The sequence below is a fragment of the Henckelia pumila genome, chromosome 3, assembly GCF_033568475.1.
Source record: "Henckelia pumila isolate YLH828 chromosome 3, ASM3356847v2, whole genome shotgun sequence".
NCBI lineage: Eukaryota > Viridiplantae > Streptophyta > Magnoliopsida > Lamiales > Gesneriaceae > Henckelia > Henckelia pumila.
Window position 1 is genome coordinate 79,377,088 of NC_133122.1, and position 6,571 is coordinate 79,383,658.

A 6,571-nucleotide genomic window follows, 5' to 3' on the forward strand; every position below is an offset into this window, starting at 1 on the left:
AAATGTGAAAATCTAAAAATCAAAGTTGGGTAGTGTTTGATAAATAAGTGATTAGAGTGATTTTAGCAATGGCCATCTTATTAGAATCACTTTTGGAGAATCATAATCAGCACATGACTAGCTTTTGAATTTCAATTAAGTTAAGCATAAGCTAACACATAATCTAGGTTTAAAAACAAACAAAAATAATTTTTTTAAGCCAAAAGCTAACAATCACTTTTTTTAGTGATTGCAAACACTTCCTTAGAGGCAAGAATTTCAAAATCATAAATTACGATTTTATTTATGGTTAATAATGAAACAATTGATCAAAATCTAAATTTATTCATTACTTAGTTAAACAATAGTTATATAAAGGATAATGAATTTCAAATGATATCATTATTGGATAGATTTGAAATTTATCTTAATTAACATGAAATATTATATAAACATAAAAAAGTGGATTTGAGGTTTATGGTATTACTTCTCTAAATAACAAAATAAATTTGAATATATTTGAAATTCTTCCATCCAATCACAATCTAAAAATAATTGTGTTATGTCCATACATATTTAACAATCATCAAAATATTTAACAAAAACCCTCAAAACTCAAAATCGATTCCCTAAACGGAAAATCTAGATTTTGTTTCATTAGGGTTATTTATATCAATATTTCTTATTTGGCTCGCGCTTTCATAAATAACCTGATCAATCGCACTTGAACCCCCTTTATAATTGTATGTATCGAAAGATATATTATAAAATGACATGGTCTTACGCATTTATATATATTCATGAGATGAACCGACCTGTTCTAATTTACATTGAAAAATGATATATTGATATAAGATTTGAAACTTTTTCATGGATAAGAATGGTAGGGAATTTATATCACAAAATTGATCTGTTAAACGCTCTAAAATGTGTTTTATGCTATAAATATGTTTCATTTCATTTTTTTCCTTTCTCCAGCGGATTCCGGGTGGAAATTATTACCCTCTTATTCGAGATTAACATAAATTGTACATCAAAATTGAACTAAAGGGTAAGTGGTAACACATGATGTACAAAAAGAATTAAAATCAGGAAATCCACAAAATTTTCAATGCTTGTACACACACAGGCAAGAAATCCAATCATATCCATGGAACTCAATGTGTAACAGATACCTGTGTCCCACCTGTATTATTATACTGATCAGGCAAAAAAATAATAAAAGAATAATAGGGAGAAAGGTTTTTATAACTGCTTGCTAGAAGTCAGAGACCCCACAAATTTGGTCCTAATTCTCCTTTACCACGAGGCAGTGCCCGGAATCACACGCTTTCGAGAAAAAGATGGGTAAATGTTACACAAACATTGTGAAAATCTTAGCTTTAAAGGATCGAACTTGTCAATTATGCAAGGGAACAGAATTAGGCAGCGATGTCCTTTGGAATATCTTATAAAAAATACTTCTCTGCTTTTTATAACAAAATTTTCAAATTAGCTTTAAAGTATCCGACTTGTGAATTATGTCAGGGAGCATAATTATATAGCGTTTGAAATAGCTTATAGTTACCCTGAGATAATTCACAAGTCCGCTCCTTTAAAATTAAGTTTTTTGAAAATTTTGTGAGAAAAAAATTAGAAGTGCTTCTTAAGCTCTCTAATTTTGAATTTTTTTTTTAAAAAAAAACTAAGAAATGCTTTCTAAAAGTTCTCACAAACACTACTTTAACCCCTATGTCAGATTTATTTTTATGCCTACCGGAGCATTGCTTTCGTTGGTATTGCCCGAGTCTGTGACACGATTCGATTGAGTATATATGGTTTGAAAAGTTGTGGTGTGTAGTGACCCGCAATTAATCAAGGTAATTAAGAAAATTAATTACTAAATTTTGCCTAAAATTATCCGAAGTGGATCGGAAGCTCCGAAGCACGGATCGAAAGCTCCGATCGGGATCAGACGTTTCGTTGGAGGATCGGACGTTCCGATCTGGATAGGGCTGGCGTCATCACCGACGTCAGCGAGATGACGTCACTGCTTACGCACATGAGGTGACATCGGACGTTCCGATGTCACGATCGGACGCTCCGTTCGCGATCGGACGTTCCGATCGCCGTCTATAAATAAGAGGTCCGAGCCCTCATTCTGTGCACCAATTTCCCTCCTTTTTCTCTGGTTTTCGAACCTTCTTACTTAGATCTACGGAGTTCTAGGCATCCTATTGGGAATACGGAAGTTGCCTAGCGATCCTGGCGTCGTAGCGGAGGTGTGCCTAAGTTTTGAGGCGATTCTACACCAGCGGGCTGACGACGGACGAAGGTATAATTTGGCTTCCTAAAAATATTTAGGAGTATGCAGTAGCTTAGTTAAGGCTTTTAGAGCGTTTATAGTGATGCATGGACTTTTGCATGTGTAGACGCAGTAGAGCAGACTTGTAGGCTTTGGACCTAGATGGGTGTGCTAGGAGTTGACCTGCAGTGTTAGAGGTACGTAAGTACTGACCGAGATAGCCGGCATGATATTTATACATATGTGTGTGATGCATGATATATGTGCTGTATTGGCTATTTTTTACTGTTTTTAGCACATGCATATGTTTTTACGGAGACTGCATCGGGTATGATGTGAGTCATGACAGTTTCCATCAGTCGAGGCGATTCTTTCTGAGGATTCGTGTCTTGGGAATATACGAGTACCACGCGGAGTCGCTCTCTTGCCCGGTACTGTGTATTCCAGGCGCCATGAGTAAAGTGATTTAACCCTGATTTTTAAAGTCATGTGCATGCTCATATTTGTATTTATATCATTGCTTCGTATTGAGCGTTCTAGCTCACGCCCCTGTGTTTGGGTATCGTGTACCTTGTGGCGGGTCAGGTTTGAGGCTGGACGGTCCCGGTGGCTCCCAGCAGGGTTGAGGTTGCTACCGTGCAGAGGTAGTTTGTTAGGGATTCTGATACCCTAATTTCGATTTGGTTGTACAAAGAATTATACACTATTTCTATCGTCGGTTGTATTCTGCCGATTGGATTTGTTGTACTTTGGAATTATCCGCTATTTAACGCTTTAATTATTGTTGCTTGCGCTAATCACTCTGATTAGGTAGTGGATCCGGGTAGGGTCGCTACATTTATTGTTATCAGAGCACATTGCAACTGGGAATTTGTAAAACGGATTTTAAGAGTTGTCTGTTGTTATTGACAGATGGCAGATGATGATTACGAGAGTCAGGCTAGCGGTTGTCGTTGGGGTGATCCACCAAAGAGACATCACCGTAGACATCATCATGAGGATCATAGGCGTTTTAGTATGAACCGTTTTCTTCAGATGGCTCCTAAGCCATTGGTAGGTGGCGAGGCTCCTGCAGTTGCTGAGGACTGGTTGGAGCGTATGGAGAGTTGTTTTCGGGAGTATCAGTGTACTGAAGCCCAAAAGATGGAGACTTTAGCTTTTGTTCTAGAGGGAAATGCGAAGAGGTGGTGGAGAGCTACTTCTACTCCGTTTATTGCCGCCAGGGGTACCGCTACTTGGGCTGAGTTTAAGTCTTCCTTCGAGAAGCATTACTTTCCTCCAGCTTTGCGTCAGACGAAGGAGAGCGAGTTGCTGAGTTTGCGACAGGGTACTATGACCATTGATGAGTACCAGCAGAAATTCTTTGAGCTTCTTTCTTTCAGTCCCCATATTGCGAGTAGCTCAGAGACGATGCACGATCTATTTCTTCAGGGCCTTAACCCTGACATTCATCAGTTGGTTGTCGTGGGCAGAGAGAGGAACTTCGAGAATTTGGTGAACAATTGTCACCAGGCAGAGGACAGTCTGCAGAGGAACAGGACTTTCGGATCTTCTGCATCCAGACCATCTAGCTCTTTGGGTCCAAGGGCCCAGTATTTTAAGAGACAGGGTGGTACTTCTTCTTCTTCTTTCGGATCTGGCAGTGTTCATCATTTTACTGATTCACGACGTTGTCGTCAGTGCAAACGGAAGCATCACCCAGGACCGTGTCCTCATATCACTGGTGTTTGTTTTCAGTGCGGCCAGGAGGGTCACATGAAGAGAGATTGTCCCACTTTGGCCGGTACAGTGAGTGGTTCAGGGAGTGTTGGTGGTTCTCAGACCACTATCTATCAGCCATCGCAGTATCAGCAGCAGCCTTCGCCGCAGCAGCGTCAGCAGTCACAGCCATCGCAGCGACATCATTCTCAGTCTTCTTCGAGAGGACAATCATCGCGCCCGCGTGCTCAGGGGCAGGTGTTTGAGCTGAACCAGGAGCAGGCTCAGGCAGACAGTGAGAACATGATTGCAGCTACTTTTAGTTTGTGCGGTTTTCCTGCTTATCTTTTGATCGATACCGGTGCTTCGCATTCATTCATATCAGCTCGGTTTGTTAAGAGACATAGATTACCTTTTGTTTCCTTAGACGTCTTGTTAGCGGTTTCGACTCCGATGGTCCAGGAAGTCTTAGCTAAGCGTCTTGTTTTGGGTTGTATTTTGGGATTTGAGGGACATCTGTTGAGCGCTAACCTGATGGTTTTAGCGATGGATGACTTTGATGGTATCATTGGAATTGATCTTCTGACTTCGTATTGAGCGGTAGTGGATTGCTACCAGAGATTTGTCCAGTTTCGCCCCGAGGCTGAGGATGCTTGGTATTTCTATGGTGAGGGAGCGCGACCCCCGATTCCAGTGGTTTCTGCTCTAAAAGCCCGACGTGCTTTAGAGTCTGGCGGGGAAGGCTACCTGATCTATGCGATTGATGCATCCTTAGAGGGTCCGGACATGGAGGAGATACCAGTAGTCAGTGAGTTCCCGGATGTGTTTCCCGACGAGATTCCAGGGTTACCACCTGTGCGAGAGATCGAGTTTGGCATTGACTTGTTGCCAGGGACAGCGCCGATTTCCTGAGCACCGTACCGATTAGCTCCATCTGAGATGCGAGAGTTGCAGCAGCAGTTGCAGGATCTTCTTGATAAGGGCTACATTCGACCCAGTGTTTCACCTTGGGGAGCCCCGGTTCTATTTGTCAAGAAGAAGGATGGTTCGATGCGTTTGTGCATTGACTATCGTCAGTTGAACAAAGTGACAGTAAAGAACAAGTATCCTCTCCCGCGGATTGACGATCTGTTTGATCAATTGCAGGGTACTTGTGTCTATTCCAAGATCGACTTGCGTTCTGGGTATCATCAGTTGCGAGTTAGAGACGATGATGTTTCGAAGACAGCATTTCGTACTCGATATGGGCACTATGAGTTCTTAGTGATGCCATTTGGTCTGACGAATGCTCCAGCTGTTTTCATGGATTTGATGAACAGGGTTTTCCGAGAGCTCCTGGATAAGTTCGTTGTAGTGTTCATTGATGACATCCTTGTGTATTCTCGTAGCATGGATGAGATTCGTAGTTTCTTGGGTTTGGCCGGATACTACCGTCGATTTGTGGAGAATTTCTCTCAGATAGCCAGGCCTTTGACACAGTTGACGCGAAAGGATGTTTCTTTTGAGTGGTCTTCCGCGTGCGAAGACAGTTTTCGTGAGTTGAGACGTCGATTGACAACTGCTCCAGTGCTATCCTTGCCGACTGGATCTGGTGGTTTCGTAGTCCACACCGATGCTTCTCTTCAGGGTTTGGGGTGTGTGTTGACTCAAAATGGGCATGTGATTGCCTATGCCTCCAAGCAACTAAAGACTCACGAGGGGAATTATCCCGTACATGATCTAGAGCTTGCAGCCATTGTCTTTGCTCTGAAGATATGGCGTCATTATTTGTACGGTGAACGATTCTAGATTTTTACTCATCATAAGATTTTGAAGTACCTGTTCACTTAGGCAGAGTTGAACATGCGACAGCGCCGTTGGATGGACTTGCTGAAGGACTATGATTGCGACGCGATTTGGGTTGTTGTTGACCGATTGTCGAAATCCGTGCATTTCTTACCATATAACCGGGATTTCACCTTCGACAGGATGGCACGGCTGTATGTGCAAGAAATTGTCCGTTTGAATGGTATTCCACTGAGTATTGTGAGCGACAGAGATCCTCGTTTCACCTCAAGATTTTGGGGGAGTTTTCAGCGTGCTCTTGGTACCACTTTGAGTTTGAGCACAGCGTATCATCCAGAGACTGATGGACAATCGGAGAGGACTATCCATACTCTCGAGGACATGCTTCGAGCTACCGTAATGGATTTTGGCCCAGCATGGCACGATCATTTGCCATTGGTGGAGTTCGCTTATAACAATAGCTACCCTAGTAGGATTGGCATGGCACCATTTGAGGCTCTTTATGGACGTCGTTGTCGTACACCTTTGTTTTGGGACGAAGTTGGTGAGCGGCAGATGGAGGGTCCTCAGATGATTCAGCAGATGACTGATGCAGTAGAATTGATCCGACGCAGGATTAAGGCATCCCAGGATCGACAGGCTAGCTACGCGAACACTCACCGCAGGCCACTTCATTTTGAAGAAGGAGAGTATGTATTCTTGCGCGTATCACCTTTTCGGAAGGTGATGAGGTTTGGTCTCAAGGGTAAGTTGTCACCAAGATTTATTGGTCCTTTCGAGATTCTCGAGAATGTTGGAGACGTGGCTTATCGTCTAGCCTTGCCA